Source organism: Leptinotarsa decemlineata, unplaced genomic scaffold (genome assembly GCF_025532065.1).
Source record: "Leptinotarsa decemlineata unplaced genomic scaffold, Ldec_3_MD MMD2_P_RNA_scaffold_9, whole genome shotgun sequence".
Taxonomy (NCBI): domain Eukaryota; kingdom Metazoa; phylum Arthropoda; class Insecta; order Coleoptera; family Chrysomelidae; genus Leptinotarsa; species Leptinotarsa decemlineata.
Genome location: NW_027412536.1, coordinates 14,035,019 through 14,060,824, shown reverse-complemented (window position 1 = coordinate 14,060,824; position 25,806 = coordinate 14,035,019). Strand labels below are relative to the sequence as shown.

Genomic DNA, 25,806 nt, shown 5'->3' with positions numbered 1-25,806 from the left:
TTCATCTCTACTGAAACCTGCTTCATCAGTGAATAAAACTCGATTAATAAAAGTCATATCCTCTTTTTGCCTATCCATGAACCAATTGGCATATTCCAGTCGTGCTGGAAAATCTTGAGGTGTCATGGCATGTACCTTTTGGATGTGAAATGGGTGGAGCAGTTGTTCCCTAATTATTCTATGAATAGTGGACTTGGATGTATGGAACTGTTCTGATAGATTTCTGATGCTCATTGAAGGATCATCAGCGACGGCTTCCAAAATACTTTCCTCCAATACAACGGTACGTACAGTCCTAGGAGCGCCCTCACCACCTCGTTTTGGCAAAACTGTACCTACAATAATATCGAAATAAAACAACGTGCTCAAATTAATTATCAATTATTACATACCTGTCTCCCTCAAGCTGCGATCGACACGCTCGAATGTTTCTCTTGACGGTACCGTTCGATTGGGAAAATGCTCGGGATACAGACGACGAGCTTCTGCAGCATTACAAAATGCTCGTCCATAAAATACATGCATATCTGCATATTCATTGAATGTAAACTGTTCGGCCATATCAAAAAAATTCAAAATATCCTATAGAATATTGACAATACAATGATAGTCATATGACAACGCACCACTCAACAAAACAAAATCGCATTCCAGTTTCTCATTTTTTATCAAAACTTTCTAAAAGGTTTTTTTGTCAACATCTGTGAAAGAAATGGAACATAATTATTCCTTGGATATTTTTCACCTGATCATGTGCAGCCGTTTTTGTAGTTCATTCGTTTGCTTTTTATTAGTATAGTAAATATTTTTTCCGATGTGCGTTTTTTCAGCTAAATTTAGATTCGTGTTAAAGAATTTCTCCCATAAAATTATAATTATCAGTGAAACTCCTCAACAGTTTAGCTGTGAAGAAGAATTTGAAACATTCGAATGTTGAGTTTCATGAGATTCAGATAACTGATCAACACGAAACGTGATTATTCCACACGTATTATGTACATACAAAATATGGAATGAATTCGATATTTCATAGTAGAGTAGCTTGTTAGTTTGAAAACACCACGAATCTACAGAACTTGATATTTCTTTTGAAAAAATATCTGCTATCACAATTGTGACTTAAACTTCCATATAGGTACTGTACTTTTTGTTTACGACTTCATTTTAGCATACTTTGTATTATTCCTGTTATAAATGTTGTTGAATTAACGTTATCATTATTATTTCTGCTTTGATAATTATTCATTTCAAATAATGGTGAACGAGCGGGTTTGATGTCGTCGAGTAGAACTACATTTTTATCAAGACTCGTTGCTCCGATCGACTTTCCACACGAGTACTTTTATTCATAAAATTGTCCAAGTAACCTTATTTTGTTGAAAAATATTGAAAAATATCTGTCATTTCAAAGTTTTGGGGTGTGGACCATCGGGGGTAGTCCGTTCCTGACTTTGTAGCAAAACAACTGACTCCTGCATGAAAGCTCATCGACGGAATTCATTTGTTTAGTCAATTACCAAAATTTGGATGATTTTGAATATTCACTTGAAAAGTTATCAAAGAAAAACATTTTTCATTTTGTAACTTCGAGGGCCCGTAACTTGGTTACGAAGACTTTTAGGAAAAAAAGTTATATGAAGTACTGGTGATATTTTGACCCCATCTATACATTCCCGAGAGGAAAAGAGGAAGTCCAGGGACACCCTGTATAGAATAGAGTGTGGGGAATGCTCAGCAGTTAATACAGGCCAATCAGTTAGAAATTTTGACGTAAGGCTCCGTGAACACGTCTGTTTGGACAAAAAAATCTATAATGAATGAACATCTACAAGATGAAAAAAGATAATCTCAAAATCCTACACACATGTAACAGAGGGAAGGAAATTAATTTGTTGGAAGCCATGGAAATTATTAAAACAATTAAAAACCCGAAATATATAACCCTTAAGGAGCAACTCGATTTATGTAGGTCTTCACTCTTGAATTCATAAGTTTGACAACCCCGGTAATTTCATAGTTGGCACCCCTGCCACGTTTTTAGATTTCAAATGTATTATTTCTGATTGATTTGGCCGTTATTCGATGAAAATTCATAGTAATTTTGTACGAAAAAGCTACTGTGATAGCGAAACCATGTTATATTTTTTGAAAATCAAGTTTGTGAAGATTCAATCCTTAGGTGTTAATTTGTGAAAATTGAAATGAGATGAAACTCGAAACCGGCCTTGAAAATTAAATAAATAGTGGAAATCAGACAAAAATGTTTTCATTCATTTCATTAGTGATCATGAATTTCTACAAAATAACAAGTCATCAGTTACACACATTACTTGAAGGTTATTGTGTTATTGACGGCGACCGATGAGAATATACTGAAACAATTTTTGAAAACATTGTATCTGATCAAATCCTTGCAAAATTGTTTCAAACAGGAAAAACGTCAGAATACTTTGAAGACGAAGGAAAGGAAAATCGGGGATCTAATTCAAGAAGACGTTAGACTATGAGCATTGAACAAACGGTGTCTTAATCACCATAAAATCTATGAATGATATGCAAAAGAAGATGAAAACGTTCAGTTGTGTTTTCTACGTTGAAAAAAATATCGACCACATTTGAATGAAAAACCTCGAAGTCAAGATACTTAGGCATTCATAAAGTCTCAGTTTTCAACTTGTGATTTCTGACACAGAGACGGTTCTCAAGAATCGGGCTCCTATGCAGAACCAGTTGCTGTTTCTTCCAATCTATAGGATCAATGAATGGAAAACGACGACAGAGGCTATCCTCTAAAACCTGAAAAAATTAGTATACAGTTGAAATTGATCCACTAGAACGAGATAAGCCTGTAAAAGTATAAGAAGCTCTAAAAAGATAGTAACCGGAAAGCGGACAGGAGAGATAAAATAGTTCCTGATATAATAGAACAAAACAAAAGTTTTCTCAATATGTATTTTGGAATCTGGTATTTTCACATGCAACATGTCTACCTTTTTGGTAATTAGATAATTTATCATTGATATTGTTATGTTATTACCGAGTGACACAGTTAACAAATTCATTTAATGACTTGAAATACAACGTATTATCTTCTCTTTCAAGATAACTTCACATGTAATCACTTATCGAACCTATTTATAATCGCCTGGTATCTACTCTTTACTGTTTAAATTTTGAATCAATCGTTGAACTATCTGAATAAATTTTGCCACGTTCATACTTCAATACGATCATGAAAGGCCCTCGAACATTCTTTGAACTGTTTCTCTTACCGCCACGCTGACTAATACTAATCCTCAGCTCTAGTGCTAAAAGGTAAGAAATACCCCGTTATTCCTCAGCTCGCAGTACAATTTCGACTTCTAAGGGGGCAAGAGTTGGTTAACGGAAAAATAGATTTTAACAGACAGTAGAATTGTTGACTTTCAGGATGACCAACCAGTGTTTATTCCGTCAGAGTTCGTAAACTGCTACCTTGGTGATTCATAATTGATTTGTGATTTCTCGGAATACGCACTCACCCATCCATAGGCGGCTCGGTGACGTATGTCGTGTTCATGAATTTTTTTTATTTTTTTTGGGCCCTAAAAGGGCATCTTCCCCAAAATTTACCACTCCTTTCTTATACTGAAATATGTATTCTGATATAAACAAAATTGAATCATTTGTGATAGTCACATTTAAAATCAAACTAGACGGAAAAATGGGTGAATAAAAACGTGGTTCGTAAAAACTACTACCAATTTTTTTTCATGCAAATATTTAAACAATACGGCATCCATCGATTCAATCCTCATATATTTGCATGACATTTTGTCTGCTCTGCAGTCAAGACAAATTGGTAGAATGCTGATTAGTTATTCCCTGCCGACTCCATTCAATTTCAAAACCGTGAATCTTAGTTTATCTTTGATAAAATGTGGAGTACATTATTTTCTCATTTCTACTCATTTGTACCTTCTGAAGCTAAATTTTATGGAAATCATTTCATTCATTGCATTATAAAAGAAATGTTGACGATCATTCAATTCAACGAGTTTCTTCGCAGGTTTAGATCAATGCTGAATCATTTATAACGAATAAAGCAGAGCTAATGCTACTACAGCCTCTCAGACTTGAGAGATTCTGTAAGTTATCGAAGTCTATCGATTACACGTTCAAAATGTTGCTGCTGTAACTCCAGGATTATCCACTCATCCAAAAATTCAACTTGTGAACCCAGATGTAGAACGATCCTACCCAAAAACTGCTCCCAGGAAAAGTACACGGTGTCATCGTGAACCAGGAAAAATAAAAATTTTAACCCTAACTCTTGAAAAAGTTGATGACATATTAGATGATTCAGCTAGTGGGTACTTATAGAAATTAATATCAATAAAACAATAAAGAACCAGAATCTAAAAATAAGAGGAAAAAAATCTTCAAGGTAATGAGAGTAGAACTGTGCAAAAATAGTTTTACCAAAAAACAAAGAGAAAATGGAAAGTTAAAAAGTGAAACAGGTAACACCTGTTTTTTCACATGTTTCGTTATCAAGTTTGGAAGGCTTTAACATCTTTCGGAAACGAAGATCAGCAGGTGACCTTCTATCGTATGACATCCATATTTGGAATAACGCAATGGAGAAACATGGAGAGTCAAGAGCTGTTGCGTTTAATATTTCTAGAGCCGTTGACTGTGTGTGGCATGAGGGTTTGCTGGCCAAACTTTGATGCTATGACTTGTCGGATCCTGAAAGAACGTTCCCTGCAAGTGGCCGTCGATGGATATCTTTCGAACACTTTTATCATCAACGCTGGTGTTCCCCAGGGATCCATATTGTCTTCAACTTTCTTTTTATTGTTTATGAACGACTTATTGGAAAAGCCAAGAACCCAATATATTGCTTTGCTGACGACAGCACACTTGTCTCGTCATTCCATTTGGATTCCAGGAAATTGGCTTCGGATGCACATCTTCACCGGCAGCAGGAGATTGAATATCTTAATGAGGATCTAGAGGTGATTTCGAATTGAGGTGAAAGAAACCAGGTTCAATTTAATGCCACAATAACCGAGGCATCGGTTTTCTCCAAAAAGATGAATGTCTCCGAACCGGATATGGTAATGCCAGGACAGACAATTTCGCTTTCAGCTTCGCTAAGTTTGTTGGGGGTTGAAATGAACACCAATGTGTCTTGGCAAAATCATGCCGCTGGAACTGCAAAGGCTGCTCCTCAAAAGTTTGGAACACTGTTCCAAACCAGAAAACAGTACACACCTTAGCAATTTTTGATGCTTCATACGGCTCAGAACAGATCTTCTTTGGAATATTATTTTCATATATGGATCTTCGCCCCTAACCATAACCTGAAGCTGCTGGATTCCATCCAGAAGAGAGTCACCCGTCTGATTGGCGACACGAATATTACTTGCGACCTTGATACTCTGGAACATCGAAATAAGGTGTTTTCGACAACATAGACATCATTAATGACGACTGTGGATTTCTTCCATAGTCTTCTTGCAGTTTACCCATCAGAGTCCAACCTCATCGTGTCACTAGTGCTACTAAACCACATTCTAGCTCAAAACCGTTACAGGTAAATAATTTTTCAGCTATATCAGCCTCATTCAAAATATCTGTCGGTCCCTTTTGAAGATTACTAATTTCGATACCAACAGACTATAGTTAGTTAATCCAAGAACCCTTTCGATTACAATTTATGTTGCTGCAAATTATCGACTGGTCAAGTGCTCCAAAGTTGCAAGAATATTTGTTTTTCAGGTCACTCAGTCTTACGCGGTAGCAATGATGTTTGACAATACTCATTCTTGATCCAATAAAAACGGCGTATATGGTTTCGTCTGGTCGTAAAGACTTATACCCCATCTCTTCAGCTGCAGTTTTTGTAACATAGGACTTCTGGGAATCGATATCAAAAATAACTCGAACCCTTCTCGACTTATTGAGTTTACAACTAATGTCTGTAGAAAAACTCAGAATACGAATCATTCGATAAATTATTTTCTATATATTAGTTTCCGTTTCAATAGATTTCATCTCTGAATTTTCAGATTTTGGATACATGATTGCATAACCACAAAACGTATGTTAAGGATACACGACATTTTCCAGAATTGTGCTCGTAATTCAGATATACAGTGTCACCATTAAAGTGCGCACCATATGGGAAACTATATTTTCGAAAAGTTTCAATGAAGTTTAACCTCGGCACTTGTTTGTGCTTTAAATTTAACTTAAAATGATACGGCCAACTGCGACCCACTGACGTTCAGTGTTTGTTAAATTCAACTTTTTTTTTGAAAAAAAAATGAAAAAGTGCATTTCTAGATCGAATTTAACAAAAAGTTACTTGAAAAAGTTGTGTCTACGACAATTTTATATCCATATGCCAAATTTTATGCAACTAGGATAAAGTTAACGTTTTGCTTATTTTTGACAGATATCCCCTTTATTTTAAAAAAACAAGTTCGGTTAATTGTCATCAATTCATGTATACATAACAAACTCATCATGGAGTTTAACTTTTCTGATACATTTTTACTTATACGGACATTTTTAGAGAGAAATTAAAAATGTGCTATAAAAATTTTAACATGACTGGTGCAAAGTTTCAATCACTTGGTTATTTTCTTGAACAAACGTCAGTATCTTCAATTTTGAAAAAGCAGACACAACTCAAAAACTGCAATAAGTGTTAATAAAATTACTAGAGTTGAAATTACATTAAAATTTCAATATTCAGTATTTACAGATTATTTATAAACACTAATTAGGGCGGTAAGGATGCTTAATCACGTTGAATAAAATGTTTAAGTAGGTCTTGACAAACAAAATGCATGCTATGGTAGTGTCAAGTTGTTGATTTACTTGTCAAATTTTCAACAATTATTGTTGTAATAATGTTGTCTCTTCAGGAAAGAATAGAAATAGTTTTAATATGTGGTGAGAATACACCATACCGGCAAGTAGCTAACATTTTTAATGAACGGCATTCAGGAAAAAATGTTCAACATACTACTACGTCAAGGATAATGTCGAAATTCAGAGAAACAGGATCCGTAGCTAATCAATTTAAGAAAAAGCACACTCCAAGTAAATATGATGAGGAGGTCCAACTCAACATTTGTTTAAAAGTTATTGAACACTGACAAACGAGCATAACCGATATTATAAAAAATACCGATTATAAGGGAGAAAGTGTTAGAAAAATTTCATTAAAGAATCAATTTTGGCCTTACAAACCAAAATTCATTAACACATTACAAGAACGAGATTTTGATGTCCGTTTGGAGTTTTCATTCTGGTTTCAAGGAGAGAGAGAAGAAAATGTAAAGTAAAGCATTTATTAAAAATGCAGTTACAGATGTCAGTAGAAGGACCATAATTTATATTGAACGTGGAGGACGACATACTGAAATGTAGGCTGTAAGTGTTTGACAACCTCATTTAGATCAATAAGTAATTTTTTGTACCCATTTGTGGGTACAAAACTACTCCTATGCTCTTCGATTATTTGGGAAAATGTTCTCCCTGTTTGGCCAATACCTATACAGTTTTGGGCAAGAGCCACAAGTCATCTTATATACTCCTATCCGACACCCAAGTTGTGTCTTTATTATTTTTAATAAATTTACTAAGACTATTATTTGTTTTGTAAGCTACGTTTACGCATTCTTTTTTTAAAAAACGGGCAATATTATTCGTTGCTCTCTCTGGAAATTACTCTCAGACAGTGGAATATCCAATAGTCTGAGAAGCATAGTATTGAATGCAGCAACTTTATACTGGAAAGGGTGTGTGGAGGAATTATGTATGATAATTCCGTGTAAGATGGTTTGTGGAAAATTGCAAATTCTTGTTTATTGATATTTTTCGCAACGGTTAAGTTAAGGTAATTTATTGAATTATATACCTTCCTCTCAATGGTGAATTTTATTGACGGGTGTATATGGAATTGACATATTCAAACCATTACCAGCACAAATTTGCTGCATGCAATAGTATGCTTCACAGACTATTGAATATTCCACTGTCAGAGAGTAATTTCCAGAGAGAGCTGAGTTTGATCAATCAAATCGCGGTTAACAACGGTTATAAGGTAGATATTATAAACTCCATTCTTTCCAAAAAACTACGAAAGCAAGCCAATGACCATCAGGTCTTCCCAAATTGAAGACGCGATAACGTCAGTTATAGGACATTGCCATATTTGAGTGAATCACTCAATAATATTGCCCGTTTTTTGAAGAAAGATTGCGTAAACTTAGCTTACAGAACCAATAATAGTCTAAGTAAATTTATTAAAAACAATAAAGACAAAACTTCGGTGTCGGAGAGATCAGGAGTATATAAGCTGACTTGTGGCTCTTGCCCAAAATTGTATATTTGCCAAACAGGGAGAACATTTTCCCAAAGAAAATAGAAGTGGTTTTGTAAATGAAAAGACCAATTCCACATTTACCAACCACTTTTAGCAGAAGTTCAATCATGAATACGACTTGTTACATTTAGAAGAGAAGAGTTTGAAACTCAATCTTCTAGAATATTTAGAAATCAGTAGATTCAGGGATTCGGGTAATTTACTGAATGATCACTTAGAATTGAATAACCTCCCTTTACTAAATACTTTTCAAATGTGGAAATTGTGAAATTAGGTATATTAGGCATTATATATGTAGAATATGGTTAGTAAAGAAGCGATTGTATGGCGAAACATGTGTTGCGTTTTTGTAAAATTATTTAGTGAAAATCTCATAATAGTGTTTTTGAATACGTTAGTAATGGCTATTCAATCAAGTATCGGTCAATTCCATCATATATCTTAAAAAAAAAGGTTCCAACATTGAGATTTTTGTGGGGAGACCTGAGATTTTAGCTACAAAAGACTAGTAGCTAAGAAGTGGGTAACTAGACTAGTAGGTGAAGGAATAAATAGTTTGATATATCTTACCGTCCTACGAACGACAACCCTCAGAGGTCAAAACAGAGGTCCGAATTAAGGATTAACGGGGTCTTACCTTTCAACGTACGATTACTAACACAGGTTGGATGATAGGCAGTAAAAATCAATGGTCCGGCCTGTGAGCTCGAACAATCGACCGTTTCAGCTAGCGGTCGATTGAATGAGTAGGGCGAACCATTCACGCTAAACCAACCCGATAATACCGCTCCACAAGCGGTAGAACAAATTCAATAGTTGTTTTTTAACTGATCAGTTCAAAATGTCGATCATATAATAACAATAAGTTACTAAACCTAGAGAGATTTATAATATCTGAGTCACGTGAAGCAGATATTTTCACAACTGCAGAACCAAGTATTAAACATTCTAGAATGTTTGTATAAATTTCTCCAAATTCAGAAAATACTTATTCAAGATACCATACCAATTTCTAATAGTCGATAAAATATTAAGAAATGAAGAAGAAAGTAATTGTATACTCTCTGCAAAAAATAGAAAGATATAATAAAAATAATAATAATAATGGCTTTTATTGAGAGTTCCATATAATTACAACCAATCAAATGGCAGGAATAGATTCAATATCTGCGTATGATAAATCATCGCAGAGATTGCTCTTCCATCCAACCGTAAGAACAAAAAAAAAAGAGAGAACAAAAGAACAGTGCAACAAGTACATGTAGCGAAGTTGAAATACAAATATGTATCTTGTTGAGTTTGGGGAAAGGTTGATTGATTTCGACATAATTCGATTAGTTGGATCTATTTATTGTGGATCTATTTATTGTAAGGAGATATTTTTTAATCTTCCGTTTGAAGCTTCCTAATGTTAAAGGAATCTCAAGTTAGGATGGTGTACGTCAGTTCTAAAGGATATTTTTTCGAAAAAATTGGGTTTTTTGTTTTAAGGAGTTTTTGAAAAAATGTTGTACAATGAAATGTTCGTCTGGATTCCATATTCAACCAAGCAACATCCCTGAACAGATGAGAAATGTGTTCTCGTTTCCTTGTACCCGTAATGAGCCTAATGCATGCATTTTGGAGCTTTTCGTAACTCCTCTCAAGGAAAGTTCTGTTCTATTATTACGATATTTATGAGGCCAGAACAACGATTTCTTACCGCTGTTCTACCGAAGAGCATGATATTAGATTTAGATGCATTAACAGATAGGTAATATTTAGTTGACTAGGATAATAATATATCGAGATCGGTATTAATTTGCCATAGGGCCTCGTTAATTGAATTCTCGTCGAATTCCATGTACAGCTGAGTATCGTCGGCATAACAATGCATGGTTGCAAATTGCAATGACCTATGAAATTGAGATGTGTATAAAACGAACATGAGACGGCCCAATATTTAACCTTGAGGAAAACCGTTTTTCATTTTTATTAAATCAGATTTTTTGTTAACACAAATCTTTGAAAACAATTGCAAAGGTAACTTTTTAGTAGTGCTACAGCATGTATTGAAACCCCTAGGAGCCCAAATTAGCAAAGAGGAGTTCATGGTGTATGCGATCGAACGCCTTAGAATAGTCCAATAATATCAGAAGGCAGAGTTTGTTATTATCAATGGATCTGTGCACATCAAAATTATTCATTTTAAAAAAGAGTACAAATTAAAATTTGTGATGTGGATTACAAATTATTCGACTAACTAGTATCAAATTGTGTCTGATTTTAAACACAGTTCAATGAAATATTTTTGACTTCCGGTTCAAACTCCACAGATTCAATAGACCCACTTAAGAAACTGGTGATTGAAATTTACTTAAAAAATTATGTAATTCTGTACCTAGTGAAAAAAATACATAAACTCTGAAAGATTTTCATTGAATAGAAACTGAGAACTTCGAATTCTTGAAGAAATAGTATTTTACCGCAATGGAATGCACGATTGATTTGTTAAATTCTCCACGCATGCGAGTTACCATTCCTAACTGTGAAATAACCATTCATTCATTCAAAATTCCGGAATCCAAATGCTCACCGAACCACGGAGTCACATTGATCGTTATGCGAGTTGATCAAAATTTACACTTCTTGCTCACATTTTTAATTCAATAATCAAATAGTCCATGTAAATAGATGCAAAGTCGAGTTCTCAGGCTATTTGGAATATTTATCTAAAATTGACAATAGAAAAAAATGTTTCCCACGTTGGTAGTTGGAAATGCCTGGTTACTTACTTTTACTCAATTCAAATATAAGTAATTATGAATGGTGTGTTTTACCAACTAACGCGTAAACAAAAATTCTGTAATTCAAGAAGCATGAAGTTAGCTATTGAAATACCACATCTATCTGAAGGTAGATCGTTGTCACGATCTTTCCTTTGAGGAGCTGTTTGGAAAGGAAAATGATATAATGTACGGTAAAAAGTAAGAAGTTCAAAAAATTCATTTGCGGTTTCAATTACCATATTTCTTGTCTGAAGCCATGTCGAAGATGTTGTCTATATATATATATATATATATATACACTCCAAAAAGGGGGGCAAACTTGCTTAAATATTAATATTTTTTGAGTTATTAACGAAAAACTAAATACCATTTTTTTAAATTTTTTTTGTTAATAACAATTGCAATTTTTTACCTGTACCAAAATCATTCAAAAACATTTTTCTAGAGGTGATTCCGAATCGAATGAGCTATCGCTCATATTTTTAGGACCTTTATCTCTATTTTTCATGTTTTTGAACTTGTTGATAAGACTATGCGGCTTAGTTAGCGTGCACTTAACGTACTTCATTATAAACATATCCTTCAACTCAATTAATTCATTTTCGAATTCGATTTTGTGAGAAAAAAAAATAATTCCCTCTTTTGAAATGAAGACAAACCATGTTTTTCAAATAAACACGGGAAAAAAGTGTTTGTAACTTGTATTTAGAAGTGTAGTCTGTAAATTAAAAAAATTGTGCAAGTTGCATTTTCATTAAGTTTACTTTCGACGGATTGGCTTGTTGTACCACTTTACAAAAATCGTCGAAATCGTAAACCTTTTTATTTCTCTTTCGGGCAAGTTCATCTTGATGATGGAAAGAGTCAGCTGCCATTAAATAATGGCCTGGCTTAAAAAAATTTATTGTTAAATTTTCTAGAGCGACTTCTGAACTTTTAACTAGATACATAAAGAAACTAAAAAGTGGCCAATTTTTATTTTGGCTCGAACAATTGTCAAGCCAAATTGTAATGTATTTAGTGTCCCTATTTGCCTTGGAAAGAGCATATAATGTCGAAATAATGTCATCTTTGGATCAGCCAGCAACTCCACCATGCCACAACACAGCCCAAGGGTAGGTTTTAGACTTCTTTCCAAGCGAGACGAAACTTCTTTCCAACGAGACAATACTTATCTTAACGTTTCGGAGGCCAAAATCAGCCTCCGTCTTCAGAAATGGACAAAAAAATTCAAAGATATTTGCAGTTATTCCTTTTGATTATTTATTTCTTAACTTCTTCCACAGATGTCAAAGGAGTTTTGAAATATGAAATTGTTTACAAAGCGTTTATATATAAATGTAAATGTAATTAAATTGATAACATTTGGTAAATGTATAAAAATAGTCACTTCCATATAAAACTGAATTACATAAAAACAATCAGTCACTTATTTGAAATTCAAAATATATCAAACAATAGAAGGTGTATAGTGTATAGAAAGTGTATAGCTTTGGCCTACTCATTATTCTATTCTATCCACATAATATTCTTCCAAACTATAATATGATCATAATACACCAATTTGATTAGCCGATTGAAGCATATAGGTATACCAGAGAAGGTCTAATAAGATCCATATGTATTTGAAGGGTAGTTAATTTGAAGTAATGAACGTGTGCGTCTTAACGGTAGGTGCATTAAACGGTGTCAACGATAAAATTGCAGGACAGTCTATTCTATTGTTGAAAATTTTATACAAAAATATAGTAGTCAAAACACGTTTCTGCTATTGATATTGCAATTCTTTTTTAAGTGTTGATGTTCGCACCGTTCTATAATTCGACCATTTAAAATATTTTTTAAAGACAGATATATCAGCAATTTATTTTGTATCTTTTCTAGATAACCTAATACAGTCGAATACTCGTTTGGTCAAACTTCGGATGCATACCCAAGTTTGGGTCGGACTAAGAAATAATATAAGGTTCTTTCAAAAACTACACCTCACGATTTGATTTCCACAAACTTTATTTGAAAAATATATCACAACATGTTTCCCTAACACAGTTTTTTAAATTACTATGGATCTTCATCAAGTAACGGCCAAATCATCAGAAAAAAAAATAATAAGGTATAAACCTGGTACTTACCTTACCTTATATTTTAATATACCTCATTAAATATGTACACATTTTTTATATCTATCTACCTTTACATTTATATTTCATATTCATTTTGGTTTTCATACTCTTATATATATATATATATATATATATATATATATATATTCGACTATCGAATAGTACACAACGGATGAACACCCGGAAAAACAACACATCATATATATATATATATATATATATATATATATATATATATATAACCCCATTTCATCCACGCACAGGCCCCGCCTATAGTGGTTTTTTCACATGTTTATTTACTGCTGACTGCTTATGTTTTATGTACCTTTCATTTCATTTCTAATAAACGTGTATTATTATAAAAAGCCTGCTTTCTCTGATTATGTATCGAACACCTGATAAACGAATTTCATGATATTGTAAATATGGTTGGCAAAAAAAAAGTAGAATTAAAAGTTACCCCCAAATCTTCAACATCCTCCATACGCTCTAATACTTGATTGATTGATATTTCAAAAACTAATCATTTTCGAAATAGGTATCCTTATACAAAGTTACCCTCATTTTTAACGAATAATACGATAAATCATAAAACTGGGGGTTTTTATTTGAAAAACGAAAAACTTTAGACAGTTTATTAAATTTCATTTATATTCTTCTTTTCTGACCACCCTGTATTGATATTTATCGAAATATCATGTGAAGTCTATCGAATTTAGTTCTAGTGTACTAGTAACCTGACCAAAACATAATGATAAAGGTTAGACATAATACACAAAAAGTATTTAGATTCTGATGTAGAAATCAAAAATGTAATAGTTAATAGAGTGTTCTTTTTGAAATAACGAAGTTGACACCTACTTCTGGAAAATATTTTGACCAAGTTGCCTCCATGGACTTCATTGAATTGTAAAATTTTCAGATTTTTCTCAATTATAGTTTTCCCACAAACGATCGATGCAGTTTTTTTCAAAGACAAAACACAAACACTACAGGAAAATCCTTAAGGCGCTCTCAGAGTGGTGCCTGTGCGAAAGTAGCGATTCACATTGGATTTGAATCGCTAGAGATTAAATTTATTTGGAAAAATGTTCTCAGGAAGTTTATTCCACATAAACGCACTTCTCCAGATGAAAGAGTTTGTAAACAGTGAAGTTCGAGGTGTACTGAGTTGAACCTCAAAACGATAAGCAGCCACAATCAAATGTACCAAGTCACTTGAACACCTCCCGTGAAAGTATCTATAGAAGATAGGAAAATATTCAACATTTCTTTGATGTTCCAGGCTATCAAGGTGGCACGTGATGTTCGCGTCTCCAATCAGGCAGATGGATGATACATGAAAACAATTATTCAAAGAAGGCTGATCTGAGCTATATAAAGCATCAGAAGTTGCTTAGGTGTATAGTTTTTTGGTTCGGAACAGTGTTCCAAGCTTTTGAGAAGCAGCCTTTGCAATTTCAGCGGCATGAGTGACAAGACATATTGATGTCAATTTCAACCTTCAACAAACTTATCGAAGCAGAAAGCGAAATTGTCTGACCTGACCTTATTATATCCGATTCGAAGACGTTTATCTTTTTGGAGAAAACCGATGTCTGGGTTTTTGTGGCATTGAATTGAACCTAGTTACTTTCACCCCAATCACTTCTAGATCCTCATTAAGATATGCAAGCGCAACAGCGCAAGCACAACAGCTCTTGATTCTCCATGTTTCTCGATCGCGTTATTCCAAATATGGGGACATACGATAGAAGGTCTCCTGTTGATCTTTGTTTCCGAAAGCCACATCGATGATCACTTAAGATGTTGAAGCCTTCCAAATATTTGAGGATATGGTGGTTTCCGACTTTCTCCATGATTTTTGATATCACTGATGGCAAAGCATCTGATCTATAGTTATTTAAAAGGTTTTCCCGCGCTTTTTTGGAAAAGGCTGAACGCGAACAACCTTCCAATAAGAAGGAAAACCCCTTTCTTGTAAGCGAATCTCCCTGTATACTGTGTGCTAGGACACTCAGGCATCGCAGGAAATGAAAAAGCTAATAAGTGTGCTAGACACGGAACATCATTTGTATATACAGGCATTGAACCAGTTGTGGAGGTTCCAACGACTTTGGTACGGAACCAGATTGGACATACGGAAGAACCTTTAATAAAAAAGGACAATCTGAGAAGCGAACTGAATAACTACTTTAACAAAGAAGATATCAGCTCTTAACAATTACAGAACTATATCCATTGGACCTGTACAAAATAGGGCCTCAACCGCAGGCAAATCAACAGACAGAAACAGCTCGTCGTTTTTAATTTTAATCTCTAAATTTCGAGTTTGAAGTTGAAATTTCAACGTATTTTATAGAGTGTTTTTTCTCGTATTCCTCATATTTCTCATCCACCCAGAAGGGTTAGATTCTCCATCAGAAGAGTTAGATTCTTCATCAGAACCTGACGGTTTACCTCTTTATAAATGGTCTTCATAGTGGAGGCACCACATTACTGTGGGCCGAGATAGCAACTGCAACTGTCAGCAGGGTACCTCGTTCAGCAGATATCATTTTTCCCAAGTGTTTGCCACGACAAGCTATCACTCTGTTAGGAAGGTGCAGCGTTATTAAGTCCTGTTTCATCTACGTTCTAAATATAACTGGGGTTCAGATTTGAACGTTGGTGAACGGTTTACAGGTTATGAAAGAAAAGTAATTGTATGTTGAACGTTACTTGAACGTCATCCAGCTCTCTCGAAGAGAGCTGTATGACATTCAAGTAAATGCCCCAACCAATCTTTACCAGCAATATCTTTTCTATCCCATGATGTAGAGATATATTTTTTCTCGGATTCATATGCAAATTTTCGTGACTTATAAGGAGCTCTCTTTAGGTAATTTTCCAATGCAAGTTCTTTCTACGCACTGAATATTTGTCTATTTTTTAGTAAACGCTCGACAGTTCGGGATTTCTTTTTAACTTTTATCTCATATGTACTACCTGGGTGTTTTTATAAGGTATTGGAAATTTATTTGCTATGAAATGAATACTCTTTTCATCGAAGACAACTTGTTGGTTTGTTCTGTACAATGCATCTGAAATAAAAGCTTTGGGTTGAAAAAATATATTATATTAATTCCATATTATACGTGCCATAACCTTGAAAGAATAAAGCCTCATTGAAAGATCATTAAAAAATTCGTATTAAACACTTTGTCAATTAATGACAACAAAATTAATAGGCATTATATCAAATTTAATTACGACAAAAATTAAAAAAAAAAAATCTTATTTTTCAAAAATGAGCTGTCACTGACAAACGACTTACATCCAGAATGCGGTGTTCCCGATGACTGAGCGTGAAGGGGGATAAAGGATGCTCCAACCTAGTTGGCCGACGCGTAGCTCGCGTTTTTGATAGTTAGTTTACCTGCCTTTATAGTCAATCATTCCCGGTCTCCCCAAGTATGGTAAGAATTAACAATGATTTATTTCTTGAGACCTAGTTTTAAGTATAGCCGTGAAATTAAGTTTTTTGGTGAATAACTTGAAAAAAATCGATTTTCAGGTAGTTAACATTCGAGTTTTCAGATCGAATTTTAGCTTTTTTTGGATATTTTCATTCAGAATATTTATAGGTAATTGCTCAAGGGTTGCTTATATAGATAACTCGATTAAAGGAAGTGTCTACCGTGCATTTAAATAAAATATAGCACTGTTACTAGAGAGTCGCCTAGTAGAAATTTGCTTATTTCAGATGAATTTTGACACAACCTATTTTTTTGGCTATTGGTCTAGGATTAGCAGCCTCCAATCCTGGTGTGACTCTAAGACTGATGTGACGACTGTCCCAGAAGCTGAGAACATTATAGCTCCTGAAGGTCAGGAACGTGTTGAAGCTGTTACATCATGGGGAAGAGGTAAAACCATAACAGTAATATATGCTATGAGTGCTACAGGATCTTTTATCCCACCCCTTTTTATTTTCCTTGAAAACGTCACTCATCACAACAGCATGACAGCACGACAGCATGACAGTACAACCAGCTGTCGAAAGCGCTCGCATATAATTGAATAGGAGTTATAAATCTTCAAATCATTTTTGTGACTTATATATCAATATTAAATTACTGAAAATAATAATTAGTTGCATCATTCAGAATTTTAAGTTATATACAAATCCAACCAGTCATTTAAAAGAAAGCTGGAATTCTAATTTTGTCTCTGTGGGTATTGATGTTACTTCTCACTTCGAATCCCATGACAATACCGTTGACGTTAACCCTATTACGATTTCATCCACATCAGGTCATATACCACGGCTGCTATTCAGGTGCCAACTACCGTCAATAACATTGGAACAAGCAGCACTGTGAAATCTAAACAAGCACGCCAATGAAAGCTGAAGAAAAAAACAGTATTGGAAAGTAAAATAAGACAAAAGTGATTGAAGAGAACGAAGGAAGCTAATAAAGAAAATTATGTCAGAGAAAAATGTATCGAAGCTTATGACCAAAGGAAAATTCACCAAAGATAATGGAGTTGTGCGAAAACAGACTACAACCAAAAACCAAAGAGTTGATGAACAAAAAAAAGTTGACGATGATGATGAAGAACCATCTATTGAAACACTGAATGAACATTCAATTTGCAATGATGAGTTGATGAGTCAGAATATTCAGAAAAGAAAACTCTTTATACAATTTTTCTAGATACCGATTGAGAAGTGGACACTGGGCGCATAAAGAAGGTTCTGTCAGCAATGGTCCAGCATCTTATATATAGGTATCTTATATTTCTGTTTGAATCCTTAAATAAATTATTTCTTCAGTTATTTTTCAATAGTTTTATATTTAACTACTTAGATATATGTTTTGTTTTAGAATTTTATCATTTCATTTATATTACAAATGATTCACAATATCAACAACCAAGATATAGATACCTAATTTGATTATGTTGAGCTCCGTATTTGGGAAGAATAAAAAATTATGGCAGCCATTTTATAAATGAGCAATGAATGGGCTGTTATTTTCCGACGCAAATGGGTTAATGGATAATTCGTTATTTTAGGAAAATGTACAAATGTAGTTGATTTTTAATGTGAATATTTTATGCTGAATACTGACATAGGTTAAACTGGGTACGGTTGAAACAAAGTACGGTTGAAACAGTGTAAAAATCCAATAATCGATTGAGCGGGGAGTGAGGTGTGCAAGAGGAAAACGAAGCGGAAGACATGTCCGAACACGAATTCAGTGCCCCGCCGCTTCCCGCGCGTTTTCGTTGTGTGCAGGACGCCATATTGTTTTTAATTACCTAAAAGTAAGTATTTTTCTTCTGACATTAACGCTTATATTATCTATTCTTTTGAAGTGAATGTATTGAGTTTGTCTTTGTGATTATTATGACGCTAGTTACAATAAGGGATGATGACTATTTTCAATGTGTTATTATTACTGTCATAACTATAAGGTATATTTTACCAAAAATAGGATTGGGACGGTTGAAACATTTTTTGTGGGTACGGTTGAAATAGAAAATATATTGATGTTTATTTTTTGTAGATGCAAAAAGTTCAGATGAGGAAGATTTCCAGAGGAAAAATTAACTTATCGAGCTATAGTAATGCATATGAGGAGGTAAAAACTGGAAATTCACTATGGAAAGCGGTGGACAAGCATGGTATAAACCATTGTTCCATATTGATATACATTTGAAAGCGAGATGCATCCGACAAAGACGATCCCAACATTCAAGCTGTTTTTCGCAAACCGGGAATTTACAGGTATAACCGGAATATGTTTGCATTTGTAACAGATACACTGATCCAGATAATACAACTGAGAGAACAGATATAGGTAATTAATTCAGAAAATACTATCGAGTCTGTAGTTGTTACTGAGTAAGTATATCTAATTGAAGTCCAACTGAAGATGAAACACCACCATCATCGCCTTTTCTTTTACCTGAAGAATTACAGCTGTTTTTCCAGATAACAGTTGAACAAATAGCTCTGTATGACTCACCAGTTCAAATAATTCGGCAAGTAAACGTTCATGAAACTAAAGGAACTATGAATACATCACCTACACCTGGCAGCATAGATATCTAGTACAAAATTTCACCAAGATCGTCTACAAGTGCACATCAAGCTACTAATGATTGTATCGTCTTTACTCCGGAGACAGTAAGGCCATTACCAAAAGCACCCGCAAAGAAATTCAATAAAAAGTGAAAAACTAGAAAATCAACTATTCATACTAATACACCAGAGATATGAAAAGAGCAAGAAGCAAAATTAAAACTGACCAAACTTTAGCAAGTTGAGAAAAGATTAGACGGAAGAGAAGGTGAGAGAAAAATTTCAAAAGGAATAAAAACACTCAGCAGGAATCAGATAGCAGATCCGGAAAAAAGTGGATTTAATGTACCTACTTCGTTCAAACAGTGAGCTTACAAAGAATGCACAGAAGGTGGTCTTATACGTTTGTCACAATACTCTGAATAATCCTAAGCCAAATGTTTTATTTAAGTTTATTTTCAATGTTTATTTGATCAAAGAAGTGTTTTCTTTAATTTATTTTAAATGCTTTAGAAAAGGTTTTCTTTCAGTTTATTCAGAATGTTGATTTTATCATCAATGTTTATTCGATTTAGGAAATGACTTTCATTTACTTCATTTTCAAAGTTCATTTGTTTATAGAAATATTTTTGTTGAGTTTATTCTGAACTCACTATCGTTTTTTGCAATGCCTTTAAATGTTTACTACTTGTCATAGGCTGATGAATTATTTAGATGTATTAAATTCTTGAAGACTGGTTGATGTTGTCATGTGGTGCCATAATTATTCGTATAATTAGTACTTATGACAAAACAAATATGTTTAATGAGTATTCATTCGTATACGTTTCAACTGACCCCAATCGCTGTTTTAACCACCCCAACCGCCTCCAACAGAATATATTTTTTCTGATACAAAATTATTTTCATATTTTAGCCGAGTTTCTCAACTTGAACACATTTCACTAAGCATAAGATTTGTTTTCTAAATGTTAGTTACTAATTGGGCAATTCCTTATATTATAAAAAACAATTTTTTTCGTATCTATGATATGCATATCTACGTGAATAAACACTGTGACGTAAAGAATAATAGCTCACAAGATCGTGTGATGTTATTGAGAAATTCTGCTGAATACACAAATGATTAAATTCGAAATTCATAATCTAACATGCCTGTCTGCACATTTTCAAATTGCCGGATTCGACGGATAAAAAGCAGTCATTCATTCTCTCCGCCCAGAACCAATCGAGATTCTCCGATTGGCCTTACGAGAGCCCCAATAGACACTGTCTCCGGCTCATTTTCATTTATCCGTGTTCATCGTTCATCTGCTCCGCATGTTCACACATGGCGTGTATTTTGTCGATAATAGGCGAGAAATAATAAATGAAATTTAATATCCCTAATATTGCCATGTGATGTTGTTTTTTCACACGACTATTTCCTCGCCCACCCAAAATGAATTTTGCTGAGGAATGGTTCAGGGCCATTTGTTTGGTCTTTTAGGTCTACCGCAAATGCAGTATTTTATTCACTCTGAATGGGGTGTAAATAAACATCAAGGGATGTCGACAAGACTGGTTTGAGTATGGCACACAAGCTTCCGCAAATGTGTAAGAATATTGTCTGAATGTTATTTGGGGAGCAACACAGCTTATTTCGAGTATTTATGGGTTTATACTATGCTATAAAATAAAAAAAAAAACAAAAAATCGATATCAATCGATGACAAATTATTAAATTTGCCCACAAAAATTTTACTGCATTTGAATGAAATTCATAAGGTACTTCAACATTATTAATTTGGTAGGAAAAAAAAATGGCTTTTTACTTTTTTAATATTTCAGGAGTTATTTCAACACCTCGACACGTGTTTCGATCACCAAGTGATCATCTCCAAGAGGAAGACTAAACAACTTTCATATAAAAAATTATGGGAAACTTCCTAAGGAAGAAAAGAAGTAATTCCAAAATAAACTCTTCACATGAGTAGATGACCTAAATTTGTACTGCTTCATATTGTAATGTTATATAGGAAGGTGCTGATGAGGTAATAAGACAAGTGCCTTATCCAGAAACCTCGGAAGTCCGAAGTTCCGTGTAGGTAAGTGAAATTTCATAGTGTAACTCTTGCATATACAGGGTCTTTAGGAATATATGGAGAACGATTCAAAATAAAAATTTGAAATATTGTGGTGGGGGATTTTACAAAATGACCTCAACTAAAATACTTTCAACTTCCGGACTCTTTCCGTTATACCGGAAGTTGTCTTCAACTTCCGTTATACCGGAAGTTGAAGACAACTTCTTTATTTCAAATAAAACACCCTTTTTTTTATTACATTTTTGAATTTCTCAGCACATTTTAGGCCCACTTTGTATAACAATGCCTATACCCAAATTTGTTAGTTTTCGAGATATTAATTTTTTTCTGAAACACTTGACAATTACAGCACCACTCCGAAAAAATCATAACTCATAGACAGTAACAGTTGAAAATGCGAAAATTCACAGAATAACACCTTAAGCATCAAGTCATGAACAGGTCCATCGAATTTTCGAAAATAATTTACAGGGTGGTCGAAATTTCCACCTAAAACATAACATCGAGAAAACTGATGAAACACGATTTTTTCAAATGGAAACCATACACTATTCTATTATTTTTGGATACTGAGAAAAAAAAATGTATCAAATTCATGAAGAATGTCCTATACGTAAAATACACCCCTGGCAAGATATATCCGATTTTGGGAAATATTTGAAATGTAAATCATTCGAAGCAATACCAAACCTTTGAAAAGCATTGAAAAAAAATGAAGTTACAACAAATATGTCAAAATTTGATGCGATATAATTGACGTGTATTTCGTAATTTTCTATGTGTGTACAAAATGTCTCGTTTGGGGTATTCTAATGAAGATTTCCTGAATTTAATAATCATTTATGGTGAATGCAATAAGATAATGGACAGAACTTGTCGTGTTTTTGCAGAAAGATTTCCAAATCCACACAGACCGTATATCGACCTTTTCGTCTGTCATCAACAAAAAAAATCACTCGTAAACAATGTTTTTTGCGCTATAAAGGAAGACCGAAATTTATGTTTATATCTTTTGGAAAAGAATTATTTGAATAGCGATAGATATTCGCATATAATTAGGAATGTGGTTGGTGAATCCATAAGGCATGTTTCTGAACAATACCGTTTCAAGTTATGGTATCAGATGGATGGAGTCCCTGCACATAGTACTGATACCGTTGCAGGGTTGTTGAATGGGATGGTCGGAATATCATTGGCTTTACTACAATGGGCCATTCAAATTTCCTCCTCGCTCTTCAGACCTGACTCCACTGGACTTCTTCATCTGGGGATATATCAAAGAAAATGTTTATGCGGATCCTGTAAGTGATGAAGAAAACATGAAACGAAGGGTTCTGAGAGCTTTCAATAATTTGATTCCTTACTCCATACAGAAAGTTACAAATAGTGGTATGCAAAAAAGAATATACTCTTGTTCAGAACAAAACGGTAATGTCTTTGAACATCTGTTGAAATGAACCACAATATTATTTGAATTCAAAGAAATTGAGTTAAATTCTAAAATTAAAGTAAAATCTAACCTTAAAAAAATAAACAAAATAAAATTACTGTATTCAATATCAATAAGCAAAGATATAATTCATCTCTCTGATAGTATTTTATTTCAATCCATCCATTTTCATGTTGAGTTACCTTTTACCAACGACAGAGTTATTATTAGTTCATTTGTTTTCAAAGCTTTCTTGGTTTGGTATTGCTTCGAATGATTTACATTTCAAATATTTCCCAAAATCGGATATATCTTGCCAGGGGAGTATTTTAGGTATAGAACATTCTTCATGAATTTGATATAATTTTTTTCGTAGTATCCAAAAATAATAGAATAGTGTATGGTTTCCATTTGAAAAAATCGTGTTTCATCAGTTTTCTCGATGTTACGTTTTAGGTGGAAATTTCGACCACCCTGTAAATTGTTTTCGAAAATTCGATGGACCTGTTCATGACTTAATGCTTGAAGTGTTATTCTGTGAAGTTTCACATTTATGATTTTTTCGGAGTGGTGCTGTAACTGTCAAATTTTTCAGAAAAAAAATAATATATCGAAAACTAACAAATTTGGGTATAGGCATTGTTATACAAAGTGAGCCTAAAATGTGCTGAGGAATTCAAAAATGTAATAAAATATAGGGTGAACCATTTAAAATAAGGAAATTGCCCTCAACTTCCGGTATAACGGAAAGAGACCGGAAGTTGAAAATACCTGCATTGACGGTGCAAATGACTAACCTGTGAATTTTTTTCTTATATTGCTAGTATATCAAAATAGGGGAATATTTTCCCACAAAACTTTTCTCGATGATCTATTCATCATTTTTATGAAATTCTAGAAAATTCGGTGCCAGTTTCAAACTTCCAAGATATGTTCAGTGAGAGAATACATTTAAATGTGACTAAATGACAAAATTATTTCTTCAAGAAGGGTAATAGACTTGCTTTTAATTTTGCTGTTTACTTCTGTACGGTGATTTTGGTCCATAGACGACAACTTTTGCATAAGACATGATATATTGCTGGTATATCAGAAGGAGAGGAATTTCTCTCCCACTTTAGAGTTATAATCTCCTCCTTTGAACTATGCTCAAATAAATCATGAAATATTCATCATTTATATAATCTAGAGAATTCCAATTGAACTTCAATCTACCAAGATATGCTCAGTGAGATAATACATTCATTTGTGACCAAATGACAGAACAATTTCTTCAAGCAAGGCAGTGGGTTTGCTGTCATGATCCATTTGAGAGAACTTTTGCATAATAAGATATGATATATTGCTATTATGTCACTCCAACTTCAGTTTCAATCATCTTTTGGAATTTTCACATATAAATTACAAAATATCCATCATTTACATGAACTTCTAAAAAATTCAAACCGAGGGCGTCATTTTCAAACTACCAATATATGCTCAATTAGACATGTAAATGTTACTAAATATCACTTCAAGCAGGGGAGTAGACTTGCTGTTAATTTTAGAACCATTTAGAGAAATTTTACTTCTGTAAAGTGATTTTGGTTCAAAGAAGACAACTGCTTGTGATATGATTGATAGTTGCAGGAGACGAATTTTTCTCCCACCTTAAAGTTTTAATCTTCATCTCCGGAGTTTTCCCAAATAAATCAGGAAATATTCATCACTTATATAAAAACTCCTAGAAAATTCCAACAGAGGGCGTCACTTTCAATCTACCAAGATATACTCAGCGGAAGAATACATTTATATGTGACTAAATGACAAAAACATATCGAACAGGGTGGTAGGTTTGTTGTCAATTTCAGCAAATAGAGTGTTGACTTATGAGACAACTTTTGATAAGATGTTAATATATTGCTATATATCTGAGGAAGAAGAAGTTTCCTAGCTCAAAGAGTTTCAAGTCTTTTCCTTTGCAACTTCGGGTTGTAAGTTTCTCTATCTTCTGTGTGTTGTGTCTATATCTGGGTTATACCTACCTAATACTTATGCTGTGCATGTATAATGTCCACTGTATAAGAGGTTTCTCTATATGATTTTGATATAGTGCAAAGGTCTATATTAAGTGTTGCATAATCAGTGACGATAAGACGAATTTGGAAACTTCTGCGTATTGAGAATACTTTTGCCTCACCACAAGAAAGATACTTATACTTACAGGATTTACTACCATCTCAATTATTTGCACTTGCTGTTCTTCCGGAATGGACCTATGACCTTGGGGCTTTTTGTTATGTACCTTACCGATAGTTGTGAATTTGGATACAAGTTCCCTCAAATATTTTCTACAGATAGGACGATTCGGAAAACCTTCATTGAAAATCCTTTCGGTATCGTGAAAGTTACGCATTGCACCGTAAATAAAAATCACTTCAATGTTTTCTTCCAATGGACGAGAATTGACCATTTTAGAGATTGTTGACGTGGTACCTTTCTACTAGTAAAACAGAAAACTAAATGAGAATATTCTAACGGAACAATGATGTTCATTGTCGTACTGACATTTTTTGTCATTTTCAAAAACAAAAATAATTTAACAAACCTTATCGGGTTGTTGGAGTTGCCATATGGCAGATAAACAGGAATATTTCTAGAAATATCGATATTAATGTGTTTGTCTTCAGAAAATTATTAAATATTCCGCCATTTTGTAGTAGCTGAAAATATTGACTTCATATTCTAGGGTTGTGAAGTATTCGTCAGGAGTTTCAAAATGATGTGTCACAAGACACATCTATTTGATTTTTTTCCCAGATGGCGCCCAGTCGCCATCTTGAAAGTTTCATCTGTCAATTTCACTTCAAAATAAAGTATTCATTCATTAATTTCATTATCCCAAATTTCCATTTTTTGAGTTGATCCGTTCAAAAAATAAAAGGGGGGACATTAAAGAAA

At 33.8% G+C, this 25,806-nt stretch overlaps 1 protein-coding gene across 1 annotated transcript in view; it reads right to left on the bottom strand.

Annotated features, from left to right (window-relative positions):
* Positions 1-19,548, bottom strand: part of Prd (paired) — a 72,011-nt gene extending 52,463 nt beyond the window's left edge. The window contains exon 1 of the mRNA XM_074170661.1: positions 19,295-19,548. The gene's annotated coding sequence lies outside the window, so the exon portion shown is untranslated. The remainder of the gene's footprint in view (positions 1-19,294) is intronic.
* Between the last annotated feature and the right edge of the window lie 6,258 nt (positions 19,549-25,806).